Source organism: Scyliorhinus torazame, chromosome 6 (genome assembly GCF_047496885.1).
Source record: "Scyliorhinus torazame isolate Kashiwa2021f chromosome 6, sScyTor2.1, whole genome shotgun sequence".
Classification (NCBI taxonomy): Eukaryota; Metazoa; Chordata; class Chondrichthyes; order Carcharhiniformes; family Scyliorhinidae; genus Scyliorhinus; species Scyliorhinus torazame.
In genome coordinates this window covers 300,244,910-300,262,159 of record NC_092712.1, presented here as the reverse complement: position 1 = coordinate 300,262,159, position 17,250 = coordinate 300,244,910, and positions in this window count along the sequence as shown.

The following is a 17,250-nucleotide window of genomic DNA, read 5'->3' as shown; positions in this document are numbered from 1 at the left end:
CACAGCCAAGGCACCACTAACAAAGATGTTGAATGTTATATTTGCACGAATGAAAAAACCAAGCACTGCACGAAGTACAACAAATGGTAAAGTAGAGACTTCGGCAACAGCATCACCTCCAACAGTCCAAGGTGAACCAGTGTGACCCCAAATCTCCACAGCTGAACCGGCTTGAGGACCAGCCCATTCTTGAGGCGGTCACCCATTAGACTGGACTTATAACGCTGTTCATACGTTCAAAAAGTCAAACACTTCTGTATTATAACCTGTTGTTGTTTATTGTTCCAGATATCGTCTGACCAGACCAATGTTCAAGTTTTTTTTTTCTCTCGCATCCAAGTTTTGTTATGGTACAACCTTGTTAGTGTGACGCACCCGACATCGCCCCATGTAAATAGTTACATCATATACACACGCTGTACATAACACACACACACTCTTCGATGCACTCACGACACAATTATATTTATAACCACGTAGGCACATATCTTTGTAAAAAGGGGGGATGTCATGATATTCAAACACACACATCATGATAGACACACCAACAGACAAATCAGAACACACAACACCACAACCAATGACAGAAAGATATAAAAAGCACAGACACGACCCCCGGTGGTCAGTATTAGCTGCAGAGGAGAACCAGGACACATCTGTTGCCAAACACACTTAGGGAGACAGCACGTGCAGAGTATCCAGAACGAACTGTATTATAAGTTATAATAAAATAGAGTTGTACCACATACAACTGTGTTGGCTCATCTGTGCACCAGAGCACCCAACACCACAAGTGTTGCTGGCCGTGGGTCTCAAAAGGGCGCTTGGTGTGTCGTTAACTCATCTCGGGTTCGCCTTGCTGGGGTTTAAGCGATCTTCCCAGTTTGAAAAGACTCCTCAAAACTTGGACATTTGACCAAGTCTTGGATCAGATTTGTGGTTATTTGCTTGGTGTCCATTTTCCGCCTGTGCCGTACAATGGGATGTTTTACTGTGTAGGAGGTGCTGCAAACTGTTGCCACCACCACTGCCACCTTCCCCGTACCAGCCTCCCCGAACAGGCGCCGGAATGTGGCGACTAGGGGCTTTTCACAGTAACTTCATTTGAAGCCTACTTGTGACAATAAGCGATTTTCATTTCAGATTGCCTGTGATGGATTTGTAGTGTTGGGTTTGAATGAAAAATTAATATTTTGAACAATGTTAAAGCTTCAAATTTAAAATTCTACCAGCATTTGCATACTTTTGTATGTGTGTGTAATACACTGATTAGTCCCTAATGAAATGGTGGTGCACTTTTTAATAGCATTTGCAGCTTGATTTGCTCTGGTGCATCTTTACTTTGCAGGGCACAAAGTGTATGGCGCTTAGGTTTGTGTCCTGCTATGGAGCACAAGAGCTAATATTTTGCCCCTTCAGATCCCACTTTGAAACAATTGCTTGCCCCAGACTGAGCAACTACGACAAACTGTGATGAGATCAGCTCTTTGAACCACAGGCTGATGGAAACTATCCTTTTCTTTGACATTTAGCCAAACAGCCTATTCAACACTTGACACATTATCAAATTGTTTAACAATATTGTGGAGAGATTAACTTCGCCAACTTGCTGATTCACTCACTTTAGAATCATAGAATCCCTACAGTGCAGAAGGAAGCCTTTCGGCCCATCGAGTCTGCACCAACTCTGTGAAAGAGCAACCTACCCTGGTCCACTCCCCTGTCCACCCAGTCCTATCCCCATAACCCTGCAACCGAACCTGTACGTCCCTGGACACTAAGGGACAATTTATCACGGTAAATCCACCTAACCCGTACATCTTTGGACAGTGGGAGGAAACCGAAACACCTGGAATAAATCCACGCAGATACGGTGGAGAATGTGCAAACTCCACACAGACAGTCAGCCAAGGCCAAAATTGAATCCAGGATGAGGCAACAGTGTTAACCACTGAGGTACCATGCCACCAACTTCATGTTAACTAATTACATCTTTGTGCATTTCAATGTGAAAGCTGGCACTACACATCCCAAATAAAGAATGTAATAATTAGGCAGCCCGCTATCCTGTTCCTCTCAGCTCCGAACTCAACAAGCCACTGTTCACAGTGAATTAATGTTGTAATTTTTCATTGATTAGTTGACTGAGGATTCAAAGTGACAATGATTTGATTGCAGTTGGTGATGTGTTGGGAATTGTTTGAGCAGCTGAGTATTAAAAGTGAAATTGGTTCCAGGCCCAATGTAAACCTATTAAGAATCAAGGGTGTACAAGTTAATTTATGATCGGTTTGCTTTCCAATTGCTAGAAATGACCAAGTTATTCACTGCAGCGGAATCTGAAGCCTCAATTCTATGACATTGAAAGAAATGGCATTAAACCAGGGGCTGGTTTAGCATACTGGGCTAAATCGCTGACTTTTAAAGCAGACCATGGCAGGCCAGCAGCACGGTTCAATTCCTGTACCAGCCTCCCCAAACAGGTGCTGGAATGTGGCGACTAGGGGCTTTTCACAGTAACTTTATTTGAAGCCTACTTGTGACAATAAGCGATTTTCATTTCATTTCATGCAATCTCTCCTCCAAATTTAAATAGGTTGTATGTACATGAACATCTTGTCAAGAATGTTTGACCTGTGGCAAATGTGCCGGGGAGTGAAAATTGCATCGGGGCAACAGCTCTTGAAGGGCTGTAGTTTTCATCACAAAAACTATTAGTTACATCGTTTAAAAGCATTCATTTCAATTCAATTACCCAGACCACCTTTTCTGTGATTATTGTCTGTTATTATCCTTACCTCACCAACATTTAGCACCTGATACAGTTAGGTTTTACCATGACTTCATAGGACTTAATTATAACAGTGGCCCAAGCCGGGAATCGGACCTGGGACCCTGGAGCTGTAAAGGGGACAGTGTTAACCCCTGTGCTACCGTGACGCTTGATAAGCCGTTTGTACCATCTCGGAGGCGCACTGTAGCAACTCACCAAGGCTCCTTCAACAGCACCTTCCAAACCTGCGACCTCTATCAGATAGAAGGGAAAGGGCAGCAGATGCATTGGAAACCCGCCACCTGCAAGTTCCCCTCCAAGCCATACACCATCCTGACTTGGAAATATATCACCGTTCGCTCACTGTTGTTGGGTCAAAATCCCAGAATTCCCTCCCTAACAGCACAGCGGCTCTACCTGCACCGCATGGACTGCAGCAATTCAAGAAGGCAGCGCACGACACCATTTCAAGAGCAATTATGGACGAGCAATAAATGCTGCCTTAGCCAGCGATACCCACCTTTCATGACGGATAAAAGATCTGCTTTTATCCCGGATTAGTAGCCAGAACTGTCTGCCAAAACATTGCCAACTACATTCAAAGTGCATTTGTGCCTATGCTGGATAATGTGGCCAGTTGATCCTATCCTGTTCAGCTGCCGTGAATCAATATTTGTACCCTTCCTGCTTCAACAGGTGAATTTCACTGTTGAAGTGCAAACATAAAGTTCAGCTTCTGAAAGGATTCTGATTTTTGGCCAAGTCATCAGCAGGTGCCGGGCAATGATGATCCCAGTGGCTGTTAATAAACCCACTCAAGTCTGTCTCTGCCAGTAACAGGAAATGAGGAATTATGATGTACAGAACAGTTGCAATAAATGCAAGGTGGAAATGATCTTGCTGTCAGAAGTCCATCTCACATATTTCCACATATTGAAGTGACAGTGAGTTACCAGCTCGAACTTTCTTTTCAATAATATGGCACTATATTCCTACCTCTGCAAGGAGAATGAAATAATAAAATCTAATCATTTACTCTAATAAATAACCACTCCCCCTTGAAGACAAATAACTACCGGATGAGCTTTAGCTGCCTAATTAAATGTATTATTACTCTCAAGTCAATCAGATTAACTCTGTAACTCAATGTTGCCTTTGGTAACTGGCTGTTGATGATCCTAATGGAGAATTTGATTGTCTCCTCGTCTAGAATTATAAAATTATTAACCACAGCTCTCCTGCTATTGTTTGCTTGACTCTTAAGGAAGAGCAGAACTTTTTAAGTTTGGTTTTATTCCCTTCCCTACCTTATGACTGTGGATGTGAGGCATATGGCCCAAAGCTGTCATATCAATGGGAAGGATTTAACGCGTTCCGATGTACAGGCTGGAAAATTAATTTGAGGAGAGAGCCTGATACTTAGGCCTCTCGATGGCCGTTGTCTGATTCCTGGTGAATCAGCAGCTGCATACACCAGGCAGTTTGATAAGAAAAGTATATGGGCGGAATTCTCCGATTACTGGCGCCGAAATCGCGTTCGCCGATTGGCCGGAGAATCCGTCTTTAAGCCGAAATCGGGGGGGGGGGGGGGGGGGGGGGGGGGGTTGGGGGACGCCATTTTTCGGATGCTTCGCCCCCTCAAAAATAGCGTAATCACTGAGTATGCCGCATGCTGTTGGGACGGCCTCAGAACGTCACCTGAGGCTCTCCGCTGATTCTCCGCCCCCGATTGGCCGACTTCCCGATAGCGTCAGTCGTGTGTCCTCTAAGTTTCCGTCAACCTCGTGCCGGGGAGGGGGAGGCGTTCCGCTGGCAGGGGGGTTTTGGCAGGGGTTGGGAGACTGGTGGGAAGTGGTCCAGGACTGGCGAGTGGGGTTACAGGGAGGCACCATCTGGCAGGCCAGGTCCGCGCGCAGGTGTTGTACGGCGCAGCGGCCGCAGGTCACCACCCTGCGCATTCGCGACCACAGACACGGCCATTCTCCATCCGTATCCATCAGGGGAAAACAGCAGCAGCCAGAGCAGTGGTACCACGGCTGGCTCTGATGTTCAACAGGGAGGCTCAAAGCGCAGAATAGCAATAGTCAAAAGGAACCCTACAGTCAGGGGCACAGATAGGCGCTTCTGTGGATGTGAAAGAGACTCCAGGATGGTATGTTGCCTCCCTGGTGCCAGGGTCCAGGATGTCTCCGAATGGGTAGCGGGCATCCTGAAGGGAGAGGGCAAACAGGCAGAGGTCATTGTACATATTGGTACTAATGACATAGGCAGGATGGGGCATGAGGGCCTGCAGCAGGAGTTCAGGGAGCGAGGCAGAAAGTTAAAAGACAGGACCTCTTGGGTTGTAATCTCGGGATTACTCCCTGTGCAACGTGCCAGTGAGGCTAGAAATAGGAAGATAGAGCAGCTCAACACGTGGCTAAACAGCTGGTGTAGGAGGGAGGATTTCTGTTATCTGGACCACTGGGAGCTCTTCCGGGGCAGGTGTGACCTGTATAAGAAGGACGGGTTGCATTTAAACTGGAGACGCAAAAATATCCTGGCCGCGAGGTTTGCTAGTGAGACACGGGAGGGTTTAAACTAGTATGGCAGGGGGGTGGGTACCAGAGCAATAGGTCAGAAGGTGAAAAAATTGAGGGAGAACTAGGGAATAGGGCCAGTATGGCTCTGAGGAAGAGCAGGCAGGGAGATGTTGCTGAAAACAGCAGGACTGGTGGCCTGAAGTGCATATGTTTTAATGCAAGAACTATAACAGGTAAGGCAGATGAGCTTAGAGCTTGGATTAGTACTTGGACCTATGATATTGTCGCCATAGAGACCTAGTTGAGGGAAGGATAGGGTTGGCAGCTAAACTTTCCAGAATTTAGATGTTTCAGGCGGGATAGAGGGGGATGTAAAAGGGGTGGAGGAGTTGCGCTACTGGTTGGGGAGAATATCACAGCTGTACTGCGGGACGACACCTCTGGGGGCAGCGAGGCTATATGGGTAGAGATCAGGAATAAGAAGGGTGCAGTCACAATGTTGGGGGTTTACTACAGGCCACCCCACAGCCAGCGGGAGATAGAGGAGCAGATAGGTAGACAGGTTTTGGAAAGGAGTAAAAGCAACAGGGTTGTTGTGATGGGAGACTTTAACTTCCCCAATATTGACTGGGACTCACTTAGTGCTAGGGGCTTGGATGAACATAGAACCTAGAACATACAGTGCAGAAGGAGGCCATGGGGTCCATCGAGTCTGCACCGACCCACTTAAGCCCTCACTTCCATCCTATTCCCGTAACCCAATAACCCCTCCAAACCTTGTTGGTCACTACGGGCAATTTATCATGGCCAATCCACCTACCCTGCACATCTTTGAACTGTGGGAGGAAACCGGAGCGCCCGGAGGAAACACACGCAGACACAGGGAGAACGTGCAGACTCCGCACAGGCAGTGGCCCAGCGGGGAATCGAACCTGGGATCCTGGCGCTGTGAAGCCACAGTGCTATCCACTTGTGCTACCGTGCTGCCCTAATGGGGAATGAGCCCAGCCAGGTGGTAGATGTTTCAGTAGGGGAGCATTTCGGGAACAGTGACCACAATTCAGGAAGTTTTAAGGTGCTGGTGGATAAGGATAAGAGTGGTCCTAGGGTGAATGGGCTAAATTGGGGGAAGGCTAATTATAACAATATTAGGCAGGAACTGAAGAACCTAGATTGGGGGCAGATGTTTCAGGGGTAAATCAACATCTGACATTTGGGAGGCTTTCAAATGTCAGTTGAAAGGAATTCAGGACTGGCAAGTTCATGTGCGGAAGAAAAGAATATACGGCAAATTTCGCGAACCTTGGATAACGAGAGATATTGTAGGCCTCGTCAAAAAGAAAAAGGAGGCATTTTTCAGAGCTAGGAGGCTGAGAACAGACAAAGCCTGTGTGGAATATAAGGAAAGTAGGACGGAAATTAAACAAGGAGTCAGGAGGGCTAAAAGGGGTCACGAAAAGTCATTGGCAAATAGTGTTAAGGAAAATCCCAAGGCTTTTTACGCGTACATAAAAAGCAAGAGGGTAGCCAGGGATAGGGTGGGCCCACTGAAGGACAGGCGAAGGAATCTATGTGTGGAGCCAGAGGAAATGGGGGAGGTACTAAATGAATACTTTGCATCAGTATTCACCAAAGAGAAGAAATTGGTGGATGTTGAGTCTGGAGAAGGGTGTGTAGATAGCCTGGGTCACATTGAGATCCAAAAAGACGAGGTGTTGGGCGTCTTGAAAAATATTAAGGTACATAAGTCCCCAAGGCCTGATGAGATCTACCCCAGAATACTGAAGGAGGCTAGCGAGGAAATTGCTGAGGCCTTGACAGAAATCTTTGGATCCTCACTGTCTTCAGGTGATGTCCCGGAGGACTGGAGAATAGCCAATGTTGTTCCTTTGTTTAAGAAGGGTAGCAAGGATAATCCAGGGAACTACAGGCCTGTGAGCCTTATGTCAGTGGGAGGGAAATTACTGGAGAGAATTCTTCGATACAGGATCTACTCCCATTTGGAATCAAATGGACATATTAGCGAGAGGCAGCACGGTTTTGTGAACGGGAACGTCGTGTCTCACTAACTTGATAGAGTTTTTCGAGGAGGTCACTAAGATGATTGATGCAGGTAGGGCAGTGGATGTTGTCCATATGGACTTCAGTAAGGTCTTTGACAAGGTTCCTCCTGGCAGACTGGTACAAAAGGTGAAGTCACACGGGATCAGGGGTGAGCTGGCAAGGTGGATACAGAACTGTCTAGGTCATAGAAGGCAGAGAATAGCAATGGAAGGGTGCTTTTCTGATTGGAGGGCTGTGGCTAGTGGTGTTCCACAGGGATCAGTGCTGGGACCTTTGCTGTTCGTAGTATATATAAATGATTTGGAGGAAAATGTAACTGGTCTGATTAGTAAGTCTGCAGACGACACACGGGTTGGTGGAATTGCGGATAGTGATGAGGATTGTCAGAGGATACAGCAGGATTTAGATCGTTTGGAGACTTGGGCGGAGAGATGGCAGATGGAGTTTAATCCGGACAAATGTGAGGTAATGCATTTTGAAAGGTCTGATGCAGTTAGGGAATATACAGTGAATGGTAGAACCCTCAAGAGTATTGACAGTCAGAGAGATCTGGGTGTACAGGTCCACAGGTCACTGAAAGGGGCAACACAGGTGGAGAAGGTAGTCAAGAAGGCAGACGGCATGCTTGCCTTCATTGGCCGGGGCATTGAGTATAAAAATTGGCAAGTCATGTTGCAGCTGTATAGAACCTTAGTTAGGCAACACTTGGAGTATAGTGTTCAATTCTGGTTGCCACACTACCAGAAGGATGTGGAGGCTATAGAGAGGGTGCAGAAGAGATTTACCAGGATGTTGCCTGGTAGGGAGGGCACAAGCTATGAGGAGAGGTTGAATAAACTCGGTTTGTTCTCACTGGAACGACGGAGGTTGAGGGCAACCTGATAGAGGTCTACAAAATTATGACGGGCATAGACAGACTGGATACTCAGAAGCTTTTTCCAGGGTAGAGGGGTCAATTACTAGGGGGCATAGGTTTAAGGTGCGAGGGGCAAGGTTTAGAGGACATATACGAGGCAAGTTTATTTACACAGAGGGTAGTGGGTGCCTGGAACTCGCTGCTGGAGGAGGTAGTGGAAGCAGGGACAATAGTGATCTTTAAGGGACATCTTGACAAATACATGAATAGGATGGGAATAGAGGGATACGGACCCCAGAAGTGTAGAAGATTTTAGTTTAGATGGGCAGCATGGCCGGCACAGGCTTGGAGGGCCGAAGGGCCTGTTCCTGTGCTGTACTTTTCTTTGTTCTTTGTTCTTTGTATCATAGCCGCAAAATCGGAGAATCCAGCTCTATGCTCCTGAGTAAGATCAGGAGAACAGCATTTTGTTTATGAACCAGTAACAGCGCAAAATAGTGCAAGTGGACAATCCAGGTTAAAGCTGAAGACCTCTGAAAGCACATTTTCTGATGATGATTTATTCTGGTACTGGTGGGGGGAATATTGCATCAGTAGTTTTGAAGAGAGTGGAAAGAGAGTTTAGTAACCCTCTTGTCATGGTGATGCCGTCTGTAACATGGTCGTGTAAATTTGAGCAAAAGGTATCATTGTTGCATTTGATATTTTTGTGGCAAATTGACAGGCACATTCTTCTCAAACACCAATCCAAGGAGGAGGCATAATGGCAGAGGGATGCCCGTGCCATTTCTTAATTTCACGGAATGTGTTTTAAATGTTATGAACCTTTAAGGTACCCAAAGGCAACCCTATATCTCTTAACCAAACTCTGTCTAACTGGAGGATCAGATTTGCAATATGAGGGGATTAGATTATCTTAGAAACTGTTGCATGAAGAACTCAGGCCAGAAATATGAAGAAGAGAGCTTAAGTCCAAGACAAGCAAAAGATGGATTCACCCACTTTTTGAGATCCATGTTAAACTGGGACGATTGATGATTGAAATATTTCGGATTATCAAATAATTCCCAGATGTCCAGAAACAGTATAGGAATGTTTAGAAGACTTCTACAAGAGAAGCTCGAGTTTGTGAGTCACTGGGTGTGGGAACATTTTGCATCAAGTTCCAGAGAGGGCTTGTGGAGTAAATCAAATTAATGACTTGTAGCTCACTGTGAGACGTGATAGATATTTTGACAAAAGAAATCTCAATTGAGAGTTGTCAGATGCGTCAGTCATGTCTTTCCATCTTTGAAAAACCCACCTCTTTGTCCAGGTTTTCAGTTAGCCTTCCTACTTGTTATGATCCCAGTTGATGTTACAACTGGATGGGAAGATCCCAGCATGGAACCCTGGCCCAAAGACCGTAACTTTTACTATTTTATATATAACGTGAAGGAACAGGACCGTTAATTGGTTTTAACAACAAGAAAATAAACATTTATTAAACATGCAAAAATTGGATTATGATACATTATTCCTTTACTCCCCCTTATTTTAACAACTGCACACAGATTTTAAGATTAACATGGATTACAAAGTACATCTTAAACTACAATAGTCTCATTCACACACAAAGTCCCCTTTAAGCACACGAGATGACTGTGGTAAGACACACTCCTCTCTGGCGGCTAGTCTGACTTTCCAATTATCCTTCATTTTCTGCCACCATTTCTGCCCTATTTCGGTTAAAATTGCAAGAACAACCTAGGATCATGGAGTTCAATTTCATTAGAAATATTTCCACAAAGGAATTTATAAAGTCATTTAAAGTTAAAATGTCATTTACATGAAGACATTTTTCCCATCAATAATACTAATTCTAAAATGAGAGACTTTCCAATGGGGAGCCATGATTAAAGTGAGTGCAGCTTAAAGGATCATCACGACATTCATTTATGGCCTGTGCTCGCTTCACTAAAGACTGAGCTCCGGATCACTGGATTCATTCTATTGCATTCTATGTATGTGAGGACCAGGAAAGAAGGGAGAATAGGAACTAGGAACAGGAGTAGATCATCGAGTCCCTTTAGCTTGTTCCGTCATTCAGTAAAATCGTGGCGGATCCATGACCTAGCTCTATATAGCTGCCTTTGTCCCATTTCCCTAACACCTTTGGTTAACAAAAATATATCGACCTCAGATTTAAAATTAACAATTAACTTAGCGCTAATTGCCATTTGCAGAAGAGAGTGCCAAAGAGAGTGACAAATCTCTACCACCCTTTGTGAAGTGTAGCACAACTTCATTCCTGAAAGGTCTGACTTAACTTTTAGGCCATTTCCACCAGTCCTAATTTCCCTAGCCAGCAGAAATAGTTTATCCTTACCTATCCTACCTCTTCCCCTTAAATACATCAAAAACATTAATTAAATCACCTCTTAAACTTCTAACTTCAAGGGAATAGAACTTGCTGGATCTCTCCTTGCAGCTTAACCATTGGAGTTCAGTTTTCATTCTTATAAATCCACATTGCATTCCCTTCAAGTTTGATATATCCTGAGTGTGTTGGACTCAGAACTAACCGTTCACAGTATTCCAGGTGGCCAAAGTCCTCCATCACTCAAGCATGAAGTCTACCCCCTTAGCTTAGACCTTGTAATGAAGCGTCTTGCAGAATGGCTGCATATGGCAGCCCCACATTTGGTAAAATAAAACCACTTTGGGGTTCATTATTGGTGGAAAAATCAAAAATAAGTTCAAGCTGTGGTTTCCTAAGCCTCCTTCATAGGCAAAGCATTGTATAAATTGCCATTGTTAACACTTTTCCCGACCCATGGATGAGCTGGGTGTTCAGTTACCAATGTGAAGCAGTGATATAGTTATGGCACCACTGGGCTCTGTATCCTTTCCCCAGATATGAGATCACTCATTAGTCAGAGAATGAAAGTCACTAATAATTACAACTTTTATTCAGGCACATGCGCAATCTTGCCCACTTGCTTTCACCATTGCCTTTCGTGCTCAGATATCTGTCCCACGATGTGAAAGGAACAGGTTTTAACACATTGCGGAATTGCTACGTCTAGAAGCAAAGTGAATGTGCTGTATTTATTGCTTATTAGCCCCCTCACTGATATAATAACAATAATGTTTATTATCATCACAAGTAGGCTTACATTAACCCTGCTATGAAGTTACTGTGAAAAGCCCCTCGTCGCCACACTCCGGTGCCTTTTTGGGTACACAGACGGAGAATTCAGAATGTCCAATTCACCTAACAGCCCGTCTTTCGGTACTTGTGGGAGGAAACCGGAGCACCCGGAAGAAACTCACGCAGATGCGGGGAGAACGTGGAGACTCCGCACAGACAGTGACCCAAGCCGGGAATCGAACCTGGGACCCTGGAGCTGTGAAGCAACAGTGCTGCCCACTGTGCTACCCTGCCACCCTAATAGCTTCAGGAAAATATTGTCCAAGATTTAACTCTCTTTATCAATCAGTATGATCACGTGGAAACCCGCAGAAATATTGCTAGGTTGGGGACTTCTGTGAAGATATTTCTAAATATTGCTTCAATCACTTAATTGCATACTTTGTGAAAATGCAACTACTCATATTGATTTGTGTCCAGCTAATTGAGTAAACACTGCAACTTTTAGGTTTAAGTATTAAAAAATAAAATCATGTCCAAAAAGCATTGACTATTTTCAGACTAATTTCCTCATATAAAGATTTGTTTTCAAAGATCTGTCTCGAGAAAAGAAGCATTTTGTGAGGTAAATGACAATTAATATTCATGAGTTTATCTTGCTCCTTGGCTTCAGGCAAACCGGAACTGACACACGGACTGTAACCTGATCCTTTTGAGTGTTGTTTATTCACTTGCATTGACTCCCTGTGAGAATCACGCAAGCTCATGCCCTGTAGGTGCTGCAGAGAAACATTAAGCACGGTAGCATTGTGGATAGTACAATTGCTTCACAGCTCCAGTGTCCCAGGTTCGATTCCAGCTTGGGTCACTGTCTGTGCGGAGTCTGCACATCCTCCCCGTGTGTGCGTGGGTTTCCTCTGGGTGCTCCGGTTTCCTCCCACAGTCCAAAGATGTGCAGGTTAGGTGGATTGGCCATGATAAATTGCCTTTAGTGTCCAAAATGGCCCTTAGTGTTGGGTGGGGTTACTGGGTTATGGGGATAGGGTGGAGGTGTTGACCTTGGGTAGGGTGCTCTTTCCAAGAGCCGATGCAGACTCGATGGGCCGAATGGCCTCCTTCTGCACTGTAAATTCTATGATAATCGTTATAATTTATTACAAAATTACCTTCAGGTGGCAGGACAGGGTGTCCTCAAGCGCTGTAAATATAACAGCATTTGAGGTTCCAGTCACACAGGTCCAGTTGTGCTGGCTGAGACACATCGCTCAAATGCCTGGTTAGAGAATTACCAAACTTAACTTCTATGCAATCTACAGTAAAGGTCACCTTTAAGTCTTGCAATAGTAACCCAAACACCTGGGGAGACGCAGCCGCTGACTGACAACAACGACTTGCATTTATGTAGCATCTTTAACATAGTAAAACATCCCAAGCAGCAAACAAAATTTAACACCAAGCCAGTCCATTCTATTAGATATTAAGGAGATACCTGGGCAGATGAAGGACAGCTTGGTAAAAAGGTGGGTTTTAAGGAGTTCTTTAAATGATGGAAGAAAGTGTTGTGACTGAACGCAAGTGCTCCACACGTGGCCAGATAGACAGTATACAACAAGGTTTAATTCTACTACTCTACAATACAATAACTCTTTACACCACTCCCATCAGGGTCCTCTTCCCCGACCTGCTCCCAGGTCGCGATTTATATCCTGTGGGAGGAAGCTCCGCCCCTAATCACCTGGAGAGATGGTATTTCAAGGTGTAGGAGGGGAATCTGATTCAATGTAGGTTCTGACCACTTGGGGGGTCGTAACAGAGACATAGAGAGGCTGATAGATTTGGGAAAGGAATTACATAGCTTGCGGCCTCAGCAATTGAAGACGCAGCCATCAGTGATAGATCAATTAAAACTAGGGATAGGCAAGAGGCCAGAATTGGGTGAGCACAGAGATATTAGACAGTTGTAGGGAGGAGGTAGAGTGAATCGAGGCCATGCAGGAATTTGAAAACAAGAATGAGAATATTTAAAATTGAGGCTTTGTCCAACTGGGATCCAATTTAGGTCAGCGAGCGCAGGGAAGATGTGTGTTAGGATATGGGCAGCAGGGTTTTAGTTGTGTATGATGGCAACATGCCTGCTGGGTGAGGTTTGAATGAATTTGAGTTTGCGAATCTGGCTATTCAGCACATGCCTCATACGCTGACTCATCTACCAGCCTTCCAATGTGATATTGGACACCAGAGTGTCCAGGAGTGGCCACTTCTCCTGTCGCTGCACCCACAACACCTGAGACCCATTAGTTCATTTTATAGATGATGTAACCGTCACCAGGAATTGATCGGATATCCGTCATGTCACATCACTGCCAAGACAGGAAAAAGTCTGACAGTCAAGAATGCCATAATATTGACTCCAATTTTAACTGCACCAATCTGGTGGAAACTGGACAAGCAGGGCTACTCAAAATAATCACGATTATTTCCCCCCATTGATCTCACTTACATCCGACGCGTCCTTAAGTTAACCTGGCTCTGTTAATTATGAAGTTCTGTGTGGGTGTACTTATGCCTGGATGCACCTATATAGATGTAGATCTCCTTAGCCTGCACGCACAAGTTTTTTTCTCCTTGCACCTGTATTCGATCATTTCCACTTCCTGCCCCAGCGATGCCTCACTGGCTGAACTTTCCTTAGTCTACAGAGCTTTCCAGTACTTCATTCAGGGACGTTTTTCGTCCCATGTAATCTTCACTGGTTAGCCCTGATGGCACCATTATGCTGTTGGGATTTTAGGCCCCAAATCCGACTAAATCTACTCCCTCAAAAGCTTCTCAATTGCATAATTCCGAGAATTGATTTGTGGCGATGGAAGAAATCTCGAAGTGGATGATTTATGAAAAATATCGCGATGTCCCAAAACGTATATTGAACACGTTGACTTAGCTGGAATGTGTGTTCGTTCTAATAGGTGCTTAACTCCACACTGAGAGTGCCTCTCAGTATCTTCCATATAGTTGATCCTCTCAACTCACACCAGTTCCAGAGTATGGGAGAAAATCCTCAAGAGAGCAACACATACTGAGACAGGCAGTTCTGTGCCCCAGCATAAAATTATTACATCAACAAATCATTAAATAAAAACAGTACACTTACAGAAGTATAAAAATAAATGATGTTAGTGCTGTCATGCATAGGCGGCTAGTAGAATAGTGTCATATATAAATCTCTGTCAGTAATGAGTGGGATATGCCGTTATATGGTGAGTTATGATGGAAAGATGTGGAAAGAATTTTGGAATGTATTTTTCACTGAAACAACATGACACGATAAACGCATTGTAACAATTCAATATTTTAAAATATTGAAGGGTACCTGGCCAGTCAGGAGTGCCGCTTGGAAACATGAGAGTGCTACCTGATCCGTACTCAAATCAGAAAATATATCCCATAGGTATAAACTGATGGCTGCTTTAAGATGCAATGCAACACTTACACTCCACTCTATTAGATCCAGCAGCTGGTCTCTAAGTTCTGAAAATAAACCTGCGTTGTCTGAACTTTCATACATTCGTACATACAAACTAGGAGCAGGAGCAGATCATTCAGCCCCTCGAGCCTGCTCTGCCATTTGGTAATATCATGGCTGATCTGATTGCGGCATCAACTCTACTTTCCTGTCTGCCCCTATAACCTTTGACACCCTTGTTCATCACAAATCTAACTCAGCCTTAAAAATATGGGAGGCACGATGGCACAGTGGCTAGCATTGCTACCTCATAACTACAGGGACCCAGGTTCAATTCAGGCCTCGGGTAACCGTCTGTGTGGCGTTTGCACTTTCTCCCCGTGTCTGCGTGGATTTCCCCCGGATGCTCCGGTTTCCTCCCACAGTCCAAAGATGTGCAGGTTAGGAGGATTGGCCATGCTAAATTGCCCCTAGTGTCCAAAAGGTTAGTTTGGGTTACTGGGTTACAAGGGTAGGGTGGAGGCATGGGCTTAAGCAGGGTGCTCTTTCAAAGGGCTGGCGCCGACTCGATGGGCCAAATGGCCTCCTTCTGCACTATAAATTCTATTCAAAATATTCAAACATATTCAATGTCTCAACTTCTCTCTGGGGAAGAGAATTCCTGATGCCAACAATGCTCTGAGAAAAAGAAAATTCTCCGCATCTCCGTCTTAAGTCCCCCTTATTTTTAAATGGTGCCTCCTCGTTTTTGTCTCTCCTACAATTCAGCATCCGTCCTGTCAAGTCCCCTCAGGGTCTTATATGTTTGAGTAACATCACCTCTCATTCTTCCAAACCCCCAGGGATACACACCCAGTCTTTCCTCGTAACATAAACCCTTCATCCCAGGAATCAGTGAGGTAAACCTTTCTCTGCACTGCTTCGAGTGCAATTATATCCTTTTCCAAGTAAAGGGACCAAAACCGTACACAGTGCTTCAGATGTGGTCTCAGCAACACCCAGTGCAAGTGTAGAAAAACCTCTCTACCTATTTACATGATTCCCCTTGCAATGCGCCAGCATTCCATTTGCCTTCCTAATCATTTGCTGTTCCTGCACTTCACCATTAAAAAGCCCCAACAGAAGTACTTCAATAAATTTTTGATGCCTACATAATAAAAAAGTATTTTTCAGATGAAAAGCGCAGATTAAAACATTAGAAATAGGAGCAGGAGTAGGCCATACATTAAGAGAAGAAATTGCACTTTTCACAACTATCGGACACTTCAAAATGCTTCACAGAAAATTAAATGCTCTTGAAGTGTAGTCACTGTGGTCATCTAGGAAACACGGCAGTCAATTTGTACACAGCAAGCTCCCACAAACAACAACATGGCAATGACAATGATAAATATTGGCCAGGATGCTGGGGAGAACTCCTCTGCACTTCTTCGGAATAATGCCATGGGAATTTTCACGTCCACCCGAGCAGGAAGATGAGGACTTGGTCTAACGTCTCATCGGAAAGACAGAACCTCTGACAGTCCAGCACTCCCTTGGAGTGTCAGTCTAGAAATATGTGATAAAGAGTGGGATTTGAACTCAGAACCTTGGTGACTTAAAAGCAAGAGTGCTAACAACTGCGCCACAGGTGGTCCTTTGAGTCGACTCTGCCATTCAATGAATCCTTTGCCGTCAGTTCCACTTTCCCATCAGAGTCCCATGTCCCTTAGATTCTATTGGAACTCATCCTTGATTATGTTCAACAACTGAACATCAGCAACTCTCTGGAATAGAGAATTCTGATTCACAGCCCTTTCAGTGAAGACAGTTCTCCTCATCTCAGACCCAAATGGTGGACCCCTAATCCTGAGACTGTGCCCCCTTGATTTAGACTCTGCAGCTTGCAGGAACAACCTCTCAGCATCTACTCTCAAGCCCTCTTTGAACCTTATATACTTTAATGAGTTCACACCATTCTTCTTATACACTCCAAAGTCTATAAGTCAATCTCTCATCATAGGACAACTCTCTAATCCTTGAAATCATATCATAGAATTTACGGTGCAGAAGGAGGCCATTTGGCCCATCGGGTCTGCAACAGCCCTTGGAAAGAGCACCCCACTTAAGTCCATGCCTCCACCCTATCCCCATAACCCCATCTAACCTTTTTTGGACACTAAGGGCAATTTATCATGGCCAATATCAATCAACATTTTATTGTATCCCTTCTAAAGTGTGTATATCCTTCCTTAGATATGGAGTCAAAACTGTACACAGCATTCCAGGCATGATATCACCATTTGTCTTTATAATTGCTGGCTGTATAAGGTGTCGTTCTGTTGTTCCTGTTGTTTTCTTTTTTGTGCATTGCAACGCCTCCCTAACCCACCATCCACCAATCAAGTTTACACTTTACTTAGTCGAACCACAAATTATTCAGATTAAAAAATTAATAAT